The 16,996-nt window shown below is 29.8% G+C and overlaps 1 long non-coding RNA gene across 1 annotated transcript in view; it reads right to left on the reverse strand.

Annotated features, from left to right (window-relative positions):
- LOC130178793 (uncharacterized) overlaps window positions 1-16,996 on the reverse strand; it is a 70,268-nt gene that overhangs the window by 17,227 nt on the left and 36,045 nt on the right. The window contains exon 2 of the long non-coding RNA XR_008829200.1: window positions 14,956-15,069. This is a non-coding gene — a long non-coding RNA (uncharacterized LOC130178793). The remainder of the gene's footprint in view (window positions 1-14,955; window positions 15,070-16,996) is intronic.

The raw sequence follows: 16,996 nt of genomic DNA on the forward strand, positions 1-16,996 counted from the left end.
TCTTTTATGACATACTATACTATGACGTTTTTTATGATATTTTTATGACATACTATACTATGACGTTTTTTCATGACATACCACACTATGACGTTTTTTCATGACATACCACACTATGACGTTTTTATGATGTACTATACTATGACGTTTTTAATTACATGGTATACTATGGTGTTTTTTATGACACTTTATGACATACTATACTATGATATATTATTCTATGACATACTATACTATGACGTTTTTTTATGACATACTACACTATGGCGTTTTTTATGACATTTTTATGACATACTATACCATGATGTTTTTATGACTTACTATACTATGACATTTTTAATGACATGCTATACTATGACGTTTTTTATGACATTTTTTTTGCATACTATACTATATCGTTTTTTATAATATACTATTCTATGAAGTTTGTTATGACATTTTTTATGACATACTACACTATGACGTATTTTTCAACATTTTTATGACATACTATACCATGATGTCTTTATGACTTACTATACTATGCTGGCTTTTATGACATGCTATACTATGACGTTAAATACTATGACATTTTTTATGACATACAATACTATGACGTTTGTTATGACATTTTTTTGACATACTATACCATGACGTTCTTTTATGACATACTATACTATGACGTTTTTTCATGACATACTACACTATGACATTTTTATGATATACTATACTATGACGTTTTTAATTACATGGTATACTATGGTGTTTTTTATGACACTTTATGACATTCTATACTATGATATATTATTCTATGACATACTATACCATGATGTTTTTTTATGACATACTACACTATGGCGTTTTTTATGACATTTGTATACTATACTATGCTTTTATGACTTACTATACTTTGATTGCTTTTATGACATACTATACTATGGCATTTTTAATGATAGACTATTCTATGACGTTTGTTATTACATTTTTATGACATACTATACTATGACGTTTTTAATGACATTTTTATGATATACTATACTATGATATATTATTCTATGACATACTATACCATGACTTTTTTTTATGACATACTATGGCGTTTTTTTATGATAGACAATTCTGTGATCTTTGTTATGACATTTTTTTGGCATACTATACCATGACGTTCTTTTATGACATACTATACTATGACGTTTTTTATGACATTTTTATGGCATACTATACTATAACGTTTTTTATAATATACTATTCTATGAAGTTTGTTATGACATTTTTTTGACATACTATACGATGACGTTTTTATGACTTTTTTATGATATACTATACTATGATATTTTTATGACATACTATACTATGACGTTTTTTATGACATACTATACTATGACGTTTTTATGACATATAATATGATGTTTTATTTGACACATACTATGACGTTTTTTATGACATACTATACTATGACATTTTTTATGACATATACCATGATGCTTTCTTAGACACATACTATGACGTTTTTAATGACATTTTTATGATATACTATACTATGACATTTTTATGACATATACTATGATGTTGTCTTTGACAAATACTATGACGTTAAATACTATGACATTTTTTATGACATTTTTATGGCATACTATACTATAACGCTTTTTATGATATACTATTCTATGAAGTTTGTTATGACATTTTTATGACATACTATACCATGATGTCTTTATGACTTACTATACTATGATATTTTTAGGACATACTATACTATGACGTTTTTTATGACATACTATCCTATGACATTTTTTATGACATATACTATGATGTTTTCTTTGACACATACTATGACGTTTTTTATGACATTTTTATGATATACTATACTATGACATTTTTATGACATATACTATGATGTTGTCTTTGACAAATACTATGACGTTAAATACTATGACATTTTTTATGACATTTTTATGGCATACTATACTATAACGCTTTTTATGATATACTATTCTATGAATTTTGTTATTACATTTTTATGACATACTATACTATGACGTTTTTATGACATACAATACTATGACGTTTTTAATGACATTTTTATGATATACTATACTATGATATTTTTATGACATACTATACTATGACTTTTTTTTATGACATACTATGGCGTTTTTTTATGATAGACAATTCTGTGATGTTTGTTATGACATTTTTTTGGCATACTATACCATGACGTTCTTTTATGACATACTATACTATGACGTTTTTTATGACATTTTTATGGCATACTATACTATAACGTTTTTTATGACATATTATACTATGACATTTTTATGACATATACTATGATGATTTTTATGACTTTTTTATGATATACTTTACTATGATATTTTTATGACATACTATACTATGACGTTTTTTATGACATACTATACTATGACGTTTTTATGACATATAATATGATGTTTTATTTGACACATACTATGAGGTTTTTTATGACATACTATACTATGACATTTTTTATGACATATACCATGATGCTTTCTTAGACACATACTATGACGTTTTTAATGACATGCTATACTATGAGGTTTTTTATGACATTTTTATGGCATACTATACTATAACGTTTTTTATGATATACTATTCTATGAAGTTTGTTATGACATTTTTATGACATACTATACCATGATGTCTTTATGACTTACTATACTATGATATTTTTAGGACATACTATACTATGACGTTTTTTATGACATACTATCCTATGACATTTTTTATGACATATACTATGATGTTTTCTTTGACACATACTATGACGTTTTTTATGACATTTTTATGATATACTATACTATGACTTTTTTATGACATATACTATGATGTTGTCTTTGACAAATACTATGACGTTAAATACTATGACATTTTTATGACATTTTTATGGCATACTATACTATGACGTTAAATACTATGACGTTTTTTATGATATACTATTCTATGAATTTTGTTATTACATTTTTATGACATACTATACTATGACGTTTTTATGACATACAATACTATGACGTTTTTAATGACATTTTTATGATATACTATACTATGATATTTTTATGACATACTATACTATGACGTTTTTTATGACGTACTATACTATGACGTTTTTATGACATATACTATGATGTTTTTTATGACTTACTATACTATGACATTTTTATGACATATACTATGATGTTTTCTTTGACATATACTATGATGTTTTCTTTGACATTTTTATGACATACTATACTATGACGTTTTTTGATATACTATTATATGAAGTTTGTTATGACATTTTTATGACATACTATACCATGATGTTTTTATGACTTACTATACTATGGCGTTTTTAATGACATGCTATACTATAACGTTTTTTATGATATACTATTCTATGAAGTTTGTTATGACATATTTATGACATACTATACCATGATGTCTTAAAAACGTCATAGTATAGTATGTCATAAAAATATCATAGTATAGTAAGTCATAAAGACATCATAGAATAGTAAATCATAAAAAACGTTATAGTATAGTATGCCATAAAAATGTCATAAAAGAACGTCATGGTATAGTATGTCATAAAAATGTCATAACAAACATCACAGAATTGTCTATCATAAAAAAACGCCATAGTATAGTATGTCATAAAAGCCATCATAGTATAGTAAGTCATAAAGATATCATGGTATAGTATGTCATAAAAATGATGAAAAATACGTCATAGTGCAGTATATCATAAAAATGTCATAACAAACTTCATAGAATAGTACATCATAAAAAACGTTATAGTACAGTATGCCATAAAATTGTCATGAAAAAAAGTCATGGAACAGCATATCATAAAAAAACGCCATAGTATAGTATGTCGTTATAAAAGTCATGGTATAGTATGCCTCTTGTACAGTATGTCATAAAAATGTCATTAAAAGACATCACAGTATATTATGTCATAAAAAACGTCATAGTATGGTACGTCATAAAAATGTCATAGTATGGTGTGTCATAAAAAAGTCATATCATAGTATATCATAAAAACATCACTGTATAGGATGTCATAAAAATGTCAAAGAAAACATCATAGTATATGTCAAAGAAAACATCATAGTATATGTCATAAAAAATGTCATAGTATAGTAAGTCATAAAAATGTCATAAAAATATCATAGTATAGTATATCATAAAAATGTCATAAAAAACGTCATAGTATAGTATGTCATAAAAATGTCAAAGAAAACATCATAGTATATGTCATAAAAAATGTCATATTATAGTAAGTCATAAAAAATATAGTGTATGTCATAAAAAATGTCATAGTGTAGTATGTCATAAAAAACGTCATAAAAATATCATAGTATAGTATATCATAAAAATGTCATAAAAAACGTCATAGTATAGTATGTCATAAAAGAACGTCATGGTATAGTATGTCAAAAAAATGTCATAACAAACATCACAGAATTGTCTATCATAAAAAAACGCCATAGTATAGTATGTCATAAAAGCCATCATAGTATAGTAAGTCATAAAGACATCATGGTATAGTATGTCATAAAAATTTTGAAAAATACATCATAGTGTAGTATGTCATAAAAATGTCATAACAAACTTCATAGAATAGTATATCATAAAAAACGTTATAGTATAGTATGCCATAAAAATGTCATAAAAAACATCATAGTGTAGTATGTCATAAAAAACATCATAGTATATGTCATAAAAAACGTCATAATATAGTAAGTCATAAAAACATCATGGTATAGTATGTCATAAAAATGTCATAACAAATTCATAGTATAGTATGTCATAAAAGAACGTCATGGTATAGTATGTCAAAAAAATGTCATAACAAACATCACAGAATTGTCTATCATACAAAAACGACATAGTATAGTATGTCATAAAAGCCATCATAGTATAGTAAGTCATAAAGACATCACAGTATATTATGTCATAAAAAACGTCATAGTATGGTACGTCATATGACATGGTGTGTCATAAAAAAGTCATAGTATATCATAAAAACATCACAGTATAGGATGTCATTAAAAAGGTCAAAGAAAACATCATAGTACATGTCATAAAAAACATCATGGAAAAGTATATCATAAAAAACATCATAGTATATGTCATAAAAACGTCATATGTCATTAAAACATCAAAGAAAACATCATAGTATATGTCATAAAAAAACGCCATAGTATAGTATGTCATAAAAAACTTCATAGTATAGTATGTCATAAAAATATCATAGTATAGTATATCATAAAAATGTCATTAAAAACGTCATAGTATAGTATGTCATAAAAGAACGTCATGGTATAATATGTCAAAAAAATGTCATAACAAACATCACAGAATTGCCTATCATAAAAAAACGCCATACTATAGTATGTCATAAAAGCCATCATAGTAAATGTCAAAGAAAACATCATAGTATATGTCATAAAAAATGTCATAGTATAGTAAGTCATAAAAAAACATAGTATAGGTCATAAAAAACGTCAGTGTAGTATGTCATAAAAAGCCTCATAGTATAGCATGTCATTAAAAACGTCATAGTATAGTAAGTCATAAAAAACATCATGGTATAGTATGTCATAAAAATGTCATAACAAACTTCATAGAATAGTATATCAAAAAACGTTATAGTATAGTATGCCAAAATTGTCATGAAAAAAAGTCATGGAACAGTATATCATAAAAAAACGCCATAGTATAGTATGTCGTTAAAAAAGTCATGGTATAGTATGTCATAAAAAAACTTCTTGTACAGTATGTCATAAAAATGTCATTAAAAGACATCGCAGTATATTATGTCATAAAAAACATCATAGTATGGTACGTCATAAAAATGTCATAGTATGGTGTGTCATAAAGAAGTCATAGTATAGTACATCATAAAAACATCACAGTATAGGATGTCATAAAAATGTCAAAGAAAACATCATAGTATATGTCATAAAAATGTATTAGTATAGTAAGTCATAAAAAACATCATGGAAAAGTATATCATAAAAAACATCATAGTATATGTCATAAAGACATCATGGTAAAGTATGTCATAAAAATGTTAAAAATACGTCATAGTGTAGTATGTCATAAAAATGTCATAACAAACTTCATAGAATAGTATATCATAAAAAACGTTATAGTATAGTATGCCAAAAAAATGACATAAAAAACGTCATAGTGTAGTATGTCATAAAAATGTCATAAAAAACATCATGGTATAGTATGTCATAAAGAAACGCCATAGTATAGTATGTCATAAAAGCCATCATAATATAGTAAGTCATAAAGACATCATGGTATAGTATGTCATAAAAATGTTGAAAAATACGTCAGTATAGTATGCCATAAAAATGTCATAAAAAACGTCATAGTGTAGTATGTCATAAAAAACCTCATAGTATAGCATGTCATTAAAAACGTCATAGTATAGTAAGTCATAAAAAAATCATGGTATAGTATGTCATAAAAATGTCATAACAAACTTCATAGAATAGTATATCATAAAAAAACGCCATACTATAGTATGTCATAAAAGCCATCATAGTAAATGTCAAAGAAAACATCATAGTATATGTCATAAAAAATGTCATAGTATAGTAAGTCATAAAAAAACATAGTATAGGTCATAAAAAACGTCAGTGTAGTATGTCATAAAAAGCCTCATAGTATAGCATGTCATTAAAAACGTCATAGTATAGTAAGTCATAAAAACATCATGGTATAGTATGTCATAAAAATGTCATAACAAACTTCATAGAATAGTATATCAAAAAACGTTATAGTATAGTATGCCAAAATTGTCATGAAAAAAAGTCATGGAACAGTATATCATAAAAAAACGCCATAGTATAGTATGTCGTTAAAAAAGTCATGGTATAGTATGTCATAAAAAAACTTCTTGTACAGTATGTCATAAAAATGTCATTAAAAGACATCGCAGTATATTATGTCATAAAAACATCATAGTATGGTACGTCATAAAAATGTCATAGTATGGTGTGTCATAAAGAAGTCATAGTATAGTACATCATAAAAACATCACAGTATAGGATGTCATAAAAATGTCAAAGAAAACATCATAGTATATGTCATAAAAATGTATTAGTATAGTAAGTCATAAAAACATCATGGAAAAGTATATCATAAAAACATCATAGTATATGTCATAAAGACATCATGGTAAAGTATGTCATAAAAATGTTGAAAAATACGTCATAGTGTAGTATGTCATAAAAATGTCATAACAAACTTCATAGAATAGTATATCATAAAAAACGTTATAGTATAGTATGCCAAAAAAATGACATAAAAAACGTCATAGTGTAGTATGTCATAAAAACATCATGGTATAGTATGTCATAAAGAAACGCCATAGTATAGTATGTCATAAAAGCCATCATAATATAGTAAGTCATAAAGACATCATGGTATAGTATGTCATAAAAATGTTGAAAAATACGTCAGTATAGTATGCCATAAAAATGTCATAAAAAACGTCATAGTGTAGTATGTCATAAAAAACCTCATAGTATAGCATGTCATTAAAAACGTCATAGTATAGTAAGTCATAAAAAAATCATGGTATAGTATGTCATAAAAATGTCATAACAAACTTCATAGAATAGTATATCATAAAAAACGTCATAGTATAGTATGCCATAAAATTGTGATGAAAAAAAGTCATGTAACAGTATATCATAAAAAAACGCCATAGTATAGTATGTCGTTAAAAAAGTCATTGTATAGTATGTCATAAAAATATCATAGTATAGTATATTATAAAAAAATCATAAAAAACGTCATAGTATAGTATGTCATAAAAGAACGTCATGGTATAGTATGTCAAAAAAATGTTATAACAAACATCACAGAATTGTCTATCATAAAAAAAACCCATAGTATAGTATGTCATAAAAGCCATCATAGTATAGTAAGTCATAAAGAACTCATGGTATAGTATGTCATAAAAATGTTGAAAAATACGTCATAGTGTAGTATGTCATAAAAATTTCATAACAAACTTCATAGAATAATATATCATAAAAAACATTATAGTATAGTATGCCATAAAAATGTCATAAAAAACGTCACAGTGTAGTATGTCATAAAAACATCATGGTATAGTATGTCATAAAGAAACGCCATAGTATAGTATGTCATAAAAGCCATCATAATATAGTAAGTCATAAAGACATCATGGTATAGTATGTCATAAAAATGTTGAAAAATACGTCAGTATAGTATGCCATAAAAATGTCATAAAAAACGTCATAGTGTAGTATGTCATAAAAAACCTCATAGTATAGCATGTCATTAAAAACGTCATAGTATAGTAAGTCATAAAAAAATCATGGTATAGTATGTCATAAAAATGTCATAACAAACTTCATAGAATAGTATATCATAAAAAACGTCATAGTATAGTATGCCATAAAATTGTGATGAAAAAAAGTCATGTAACAGTATATCATAAAAAAACGCCATAGTATAGTATGTCGTTAAAAAAGTCATTGTATAGTATGTCATAAAAATATCATAGTATAGTATATTATAAAAAAATCATAAAAAACGTCATAGTATAGTATGTCATAAAAGAACGTCATGGTATAGTATGTCAAAAAAAATGTTATAACAAACATCACAGAATTGTCTATCATAAAAAAAACCCATAGTATAGTATGTCATAAAAGCCATCATAGTATAGTAAGTCATAAAGAACTCATGGTATAGTATGTCATAAAAATGTTGAAAAATACGTCATAGTGTAGTATGTCATAAAAATTTCATAACAAACTTCATAGAATAATATATCATAAAAAACATTATAGTATAGTATGCCATAAAAATGTCATAAAAAACGTCACAGTGTAGTATGTCATAAAAAAACGTCTTGTACAGTATGTCATAAAAATGTCATTAAAAGACATCACAGTATATTATGTCATAAAAAACGTCATAGTATGGTGTGTCATAAAAAAGTCATAGTATAGTATATCATAAAAACATCACAGTATAGGATGTCATAAAAATGTCAAAGAAAACATCATAGTATATGTCAAAGAAAACATCATAGTATATGTCATAAAAAATGTCATAGTATAGTAAGTCATAAAAAACATAGTATATGTCATAAAAAACGTCATAGTATAGTATGTCATAAAAGAACGTCATGGTATAGTATGTCATAAAAGCATCACAGTATAGTTTGTCATAAAAAAGTCAAAGAAAACATAGTATATGTCATAAAAAATGTCATAGTATAGTAAGTCATAAAAAACATCATGGAAAAGTATATCATAAAAAACATCATAGTATATGTCATAAAAACGTCATAGTATAGTATGTCACAAAAATTTCAAAGAAAACATCATAGTATATGTCATAAAAATATCATAGTATAGTATATCATAAAATGTCATAAAAAATGTCATAGTATAGTATGTCATAAAAGAACTTCATGGTATAGTATGTCAAAAAAAATGTCATAACAAACATCACAGAATTGTCTATCATAAAAAAACGCCATAGTATAGTATGCCATAAAAATGTCATAAAAAACATCATAGTGTAGTATCTCATAAAAAACGTCTTGTACAGTATGTCATAAAAATGTCATTAAAAGACATCACAGTATATTATGTCATAAAAAAACATCATAGTATGGTGTGTCATAAAAAATTCATAGTATAGTATATCATAAAAACATCACAGTATATAGTATGTCATAAAAATGTCAGAAAACATCATAGTATATGTTATAAAAAACGTCATGGAATAGTATATCATAAAAAACATGGTATAGTTTGTCATAAAAACGTCATAGTATAGTAAGTCATAAAAATATCATTGTAGCATTAATGGAGGCGAGGCTCAGTGTATTGAAGTACTCCTCCGCTTCCTGAGCAACAGGGAAACAAGAGCGGCTCGGTAGACAGCAGCTCGGCACTCAGCAATGGTACAAGTACCAACCATCAGTCAGTCAGCCAGTCAGTCAGGGACATTTGCAATTATAGGGCTGGCCCCACTGTTGCAGTCAAGCCAAAAACTTCTCACAAACTTTTTAATCACACTGATTTACACTGCATAAAAACACCCACACAGACAAAGTCCAACACAATTACCGAGTGACACTCTGGACCTGATACAGTAATGGTGACAGCAGACAGGATGTTCTTCGCTGTGATTATATATATCATGTGATTATATAATTACAGAACTGATGCAGAGGCCATGTACGACCAGCAGCGGTAAAGTGACTATAATGACATTAGTGGCTTATTATATTTCTTTTATACAATCATGTTCACTTTCCGGGAAAGGAACGTTTTCTTCAAAGCCTCACACCTACATGAGAATTAAAACTAGGAGGAAAACAGCTGGCCACAACCAAAACTTAAATATTGAAAACTAACTTTTATATATTATGTTTATTCATTACTTTCAAAGTTTGTTTTTCTTCATCTTATGACTTTATATTTAGTGTTGTTCACTGTTTTTGTATATCATGAAATCACTTGTCTTCTATTATGTCTTTTTTTCCTCCCTCCTATAAAGAACTTCGTAAATACCTCTCTGGAAAAAATGGGATTTTTAATTAAAGTTTATTCTGATTGACCTGAATAGAGCTGAAACAATAAACAGATTAACCAATCAGTGATTAATAATCAATTAAAGTAAGTAATTCCTAAAAAACATCACTTGCAGCCTCTAAAATGTATCTTTGCCATCTGTAATGATGAACTGAATAACTTTCAACTCTGTAGGCTGAACAAAACAAGAAATTCAAAGACATTACCTCAGGATTTGTGAAATTGCGATGGACACATTTTACTGTTTTTTAGATCAGATGATTAGTGATTGATTGATTGATTGATTGATTGATTGATTGATTGATTGAGAAAAAGTGGCAGATTAGATGATAATGTAAATACTAATTAGTTGCACCTCTAGACCTGATTATTAGCAATTTTAAAATATTGGACTTGAATTATATTTGATTAATATCTAATCACTTTAACTTCTATGTACAGTTTATGACAGTTACATGGACTTAATGGTGAATGATGATCTTGTTAATGGTAGAGGTAAACAAAGTCAGCCAATATTTTTAACAGTAATGAACAACGCAGAATATTTTTTAAACCTAAACATACATTTAAACTGTCTGATTCATACCAGGCTACTGGCTTACACATGAGTCAGCATCATTACAGGATGATGAGTGAACCTGTAAACAAATAAACCATTTTTTCACTCAACATATACCTCCATCAGAGCTTTTCTACAGTTTAGATCTAATGACAAATATAAAACCAGCAGCACATCAGGACCATGTCAACCTTTGTGTGCCTGTTGTCCTGTCCTGCACATTTCAAACACTGCAAAGAGCAAATCGCCTCCTCAGTATCACTGGACCACAACTCAAAACATCCCTGAACAAACCTTCTTCGGACCTCTTTCCTTTTAGTTTTTAATCTTAAAAAAATGCAATGTCAAAAATCATCATCATTATCATCATAATGTTTCCATTAAAGGAATGTAAAATTGAGAAGAAAAAAAAAAAAGAGCAACATGACAACACAAACTCTTCCATTGTCATTCACCAAACAGCCAACATTCTTTGCTTATGTCAGGCCTCCTGTCAATCACAACCTGGTCAGGTCAACAAAACAAACCACTTCTGACAACTATATCAGGTAAATTATTACAGAAAATACAACTCTGCACAACTGTAGCTTAAATTGACACCTTGTTTTTGCAAATATATCAAAATATTTTTCTTACAAGTTCAGATGAGGGAAAACAATAGTTTTAAAAGCTTTAAAATTTTGTGGTGTAAAATAGTGTAGGATGGAAATATCCTTTAAACACTTCTAACCTCACCTAACTCATCTCAGCAACAATTTTTAATTTTTTAACCACTGATTATTTTCTGAGTTAATTAATTAATCATTTGCTTCATAAAACAACTGAGAGTAAGTTAAAAATAATTTAAAAAAATTAAATAATTTCCTAAACTGGCAAATTCATGTGTCAGGTTTTGTCTGACCAGCAGTTCAGAACCCAAAGATATTTAATTTTAGCAGCGCAAACAACTAAAGAAACATGCAAATATTTACATTTGTGAAATTTTTTTTTTCTGTGAATTTTTTCTGTGAATTTTTTTTTTGCATTAAAACAATCTCAATGATTAATCAATCACCAAAATAGCTGACTAATCAACAAAATATGTCATTTTTGCACACAACTGTGTGACACAACAATTTGTCTACTGGTGAAAACTGAGCTTCACCAGTTATAAAAAGTAATCTGTCCATTTATTAGCAGGACTGATTTTATGGTCATATGTGATTTCTGTTACTCAATTAAATTTTCAGAAAGATAGATGATAGATTTTATTCATGTTGCCGACTGATATTCTCACAGTAACGAAACAAACTGAACAGAAGGAGAAAAGGCTCCAGAGTTGCAAATGTGTTTCCCTAAACTTACTGGCTATGAATCTTTATTAACAAATTTGAAACAGGTGTTTACGGCTGCTAACACCCTGTTTCTCTGGACATTCATTTTCTGGCAAGAACTCACTTATCTTCCTACTATCTATTCAGCTCTCAGGGAGTTCAAATATTAATGTAAATTAACGTTAATGAAAATAGATAATTTGCCCAAATAAACAACTAATTTTTGATCCTCCACCACACAGATGTGATAAATAACTAATGTCTGTGTATTTTTGATAGATACTAGATGAATTAAGTCTTTCTGGAGTAAAACTGGACTCCTGGGAAGTTTTCTTGGGATTTTTCTGTAGGTTCCTGCTTTTCTGTCAAATTTAGAAAACACTGACACGTTCTTCACTTTATGTTGTCACTCAAGTTCCTCCAAATTGTGATTTATTCGATTTGTGATTAGTTTTGAGTAATTTGAAAACAATGAACTTTTTCGCAGAAGTGCACGCAGCAGCCTGACTGTGGCATGTGTGTGCTGTAAAGTAAGTCAAGCTCCATTCAAGCATAAAGCTATGTGATCTACATTCATTTTTGTCACTGAGACAAATGAGAGATTATCTGTATGAATAATTTTTGGTGCAGAAAACCAATTATGTGTAATTACAGGGGGAAAAAAAACTTGGTGATGAGACTGGGAGGTGGGAGAGTGGGAAGCAGCCAACAGAGATAACAGCATCAGGGAAAAACAAACTGTTGTGTCAGAGCCAGGAGAGTTTTACTGTTGAACACTGTGCAATACGAACACTTCTAGCTTAAATCAGTGCTAAATTTGGAGCCCAATGTATTTCTAATCTGTGTGAGTATTCCCTGAGGTGAGTGGAAAAAGCAGATCATTATTCTTAGTGAGAAGGAAAGTGTTCTACTGTAATGTCCAGGTAATGAAAATGTGTTCTCATAAAGCAAACTATAGCACAATAAAGGCATAAATATGTTGTGTGCGTGGTTTAGATACAAACTGAAGACTTTACAGTTATTATGATTATTCATAATGTACCATTTCCCTGATGGCTTTGTCTACAGAATACTACATTACATGCACATTAGTGGAAACTTCAGTGCATTCATTGTTTCATGACGAAAAATATGAATAGAGACACTCTAGGCAGGTCAATGGTCTGCTTCTCATGTCTCCCTCATCCCTCACCTCCTGATCTAACATGGGCGAGGGAGGTGTGGGTGAACCACCATCCTCTTCAGCCCTATCAAGCTCTTTTTGGACATTTTTAGACCAGAGCTGTCCAATCGATTCAGTATGATTTGATCAATTCCCTCTCATAATTATAACCCGCCGCCGCTTACATATTGTGTTTCACTCTGAAATATGTTGCATTACGGAAAATAGCTTGACTTTTTTTCCTTTTCTTTTTTTTTTGATTTAATATCCAGTATTATGGCTAAGACTAAACTCTGACAAGGGCCTGTGGTTAAACTCTTAAGTCTGACTCATTTTGAGCAACATAGCTTCACTAAGTATAACATCAGTGATCCTGGATGACTGCTATCATGAAGCTGGATATTTACTGGCTCTGTTAATCCTGGATTTTCTGGCGGAATTCTTCAAATCTGATGACAATTTAAGTGACTTTTAACTTAAGTGTCCATCATGTTTGGATCAGAGAGAGTGGAGTCTGATTGAAGTGTAGGTAAGACCACCTTGAAATAAAGATTTCAAGGCGACAGTATTCACTAAAGAACTCTGAACTTATGACTGTTTGGTGCTATTTATCCAATCCTGTCAGGTCTGTCCCTCACGGTTTAAGTTAACTCACCAGTTCTGGCAATAATAAATGCCAAACTTTTTACAGATGACACATGAAAAGCACAGAAGGTCAAGCATGTGCTTAAACAATTACCGGTAATACCTAACTACCGCATCTACACACATGGTGCACAGATGTGAAGTGATGTTCACCTTCAACAACAACAAGAACAACAACATATTCAACTCATCTACAAACCAAACAAGTCGGTGTCTGCTGGAGCGAAACGAAGCATAAACAACGTCAGAGCTGTAATAACAGGCAGTAATTAAAGCTCATTTCACGCTGCTGCAGTTTGTGATGCTGCACATACTCAGCTATTTGTCAAAATTAGTTGGGATGCTCAGACACATGCCACACCTGTCAATCAATGCACAACCTTTCTGACCACTGATCTGTAACACTGATGCTGATGAGGCCTGCATGGTTGGATCAAACTGACTGTCCAAGCAATTTGGGTTATATTTTTGTGTGTGGTGAAGTATATAAATCATCATTGCAGTTAATAAATATTTTGAGAGCAAATATTTTCACTGTGCGCTCATCTAATGATCATATAATTATCAATTAACCAAATGGTTAGCATTCATAATTTTCTCACAACAATATGAAAATAAACAACTTAATAAAACCTTTGACCACATAAATCAACATTTAACTGCATTTCTCACCATATTAAAAGAAGTTTGTGTCCTTCTCCTCCTCATCCTGTCCACCACTGGCTCATCATGCTTCAAATTTGAAGTTGGTATGGCTTTAATGTCCTCATCTCTTGCCTTTTTTACCTGCAGAAGTATAAACAGGGATACGAGCAGATATGATGACAACTGAAATCTGATTTTCCAAAGAAATAGAATACAGAGAAAAAACAGTTAGTGCCTCCACAACAAGTTGAGTCTCAAAACAGTACACTAAACTACACAATTATTTAGCATAACCCCAAACAAATAACAACTGCCATGTGGATACTCTCTCTTCTGCTAACGTTAACTGTTACCTCACTTCTTCTTACAACAAGTTCTCGAGTTAGCTGGGCATGCTAGCATTAGCTGTAATTAACTGCCCATTAGCAACCGCAAAGGAGCAATTTTTAGGCTTAAATTGTTCAAATTTTGTTAAGTTAAAAACGCCGGATAAACTATTAGCAGTTCCTAATTGCCATGTGCCACTGGATATACAGTCAACTGTTTATGAAGTACTTTGATACTGATGAAGTACAGATGATTCTGAATTAATAAGGAGTGAGTTATTTCTAAGCTGGTTTACGAATGTTTATTAGCAATGGACATCAGAGATAACAATATCCTTTGAAAGTTTAAGTCACACTGAATCTAAAAGTATATGTATGATGTATGCGTGTTCAGATCTAACCGAGTTATGACTCACCTAAATTTTAAAATTAGCATACCTTACCCTACCAGCTTTTCCTTTGCCATTAAAGCTAGTCATTTCGTAGGTTGAAACCGCCCTAATGGTATAAAAAGTTACCCAAATTATTCCGAATTCACAATTAAACAACTGGCATTGACTTATAGCATCGGCTTGGTAAACATCCATAGGTATCTCTGTAAATTTATGTTAATCAGGCTAATTAGGTCACAGCTGCTAACAACCATTTAGCTAGCTGTTCATTTACACAGATTTTTACACAGTGATGAGTCGAGAAACAGACAAACGCTCCTTCTGTGACAATAGTATTAGTTTATCTAAGCTATAAAACAACTTTCTGAATTATACAAACACCACACCAACACATTTCAGGTAACTGTTTACAGAAACTAGTTACAGTTTGAGGTTATATTAACAGAAAAAGTAGTTACCATGGTATCAAAATAAACAAAAAATAAAATAAAACTTTACTGTAGAAAGTTGAAGTCTAATCTGACATGATCTGAAATTATTTTTCTGAACATTTCTGTTAAGATTAAGTTAATAACCTTGACAGCTTGTAGTCCCCACACTGTTTCCTTTGTTACTTGCTTATGTGATTTTGATTGTTTAAATAACAATAAAAGCTCATAGTTGCACATCACTGCTGCAGAATAAATTTCAGATATGATGCCATTTTGAAATGATTCCCAAAACATTTATCTGTAGCCAACACTCTTTTAAAGTCACTGATATGAAAATCTTCTTTGTAATGAACTTTTTTCCACTCCTCCTTTGATAAAAGAAAGAACACAGCATTCAGAGATAACAAGTAACAATAATCATCTCTGCTGTGTAGCTTCATTTTGATTTGTGGGTTAAAAACTCATTCTGTCCAATAAACCATAAAAGCTGAATTTTATCCCACAGTGACAGGTGTATTGACTGGATGGAGATGTTTCTGATGCTCATCTTCTCCCAGTTTTTCTCTACCTTCTTCTATCATGACCCCCTGACCTCTCAGTAGAGGCAGAAAGATGCACAAACCCTTCAGGGTTTATATGTGCAGCAGAGTTATAGATTTTCTAACAGGAGTGTTAGTGTGTTAGTGTGTGTGTGTGTGTCTGAGAGAGAGAGTGTGAGACAGCAGATGCCTGCTGAGGTTTGTCCCAGTGATTTGTTTGTCCTGCTGAATGAGTTTGCTGCCTGTCATTAAAGCAGCCAAGCAGGGAGAAACATTCCGTCTGTCACGAAGCCCCAGTGTGGCAGCGCTGAGTTCAGATTTTCCCCCCGGCTCCGTCTCTGTCTGCCTCTGTCTATATCTGCCTGTGTTTGTCTTTGTCT

This window comes from Seriola aureovittata, chromosome 12, assembly GCF_021018895.1.
Source record: "Seriola aureovittata isolate HTS-2021-v1 ecotype China chromosome 12, ASM2101889v1, whole genome shotgun sequence".
Taxonomy (NCBI): Eukaryota; Metazoa; Chordata; class Actinopteri; order Carangiformes; family Carangidae; genus Seriola; species Seriola aureovittata.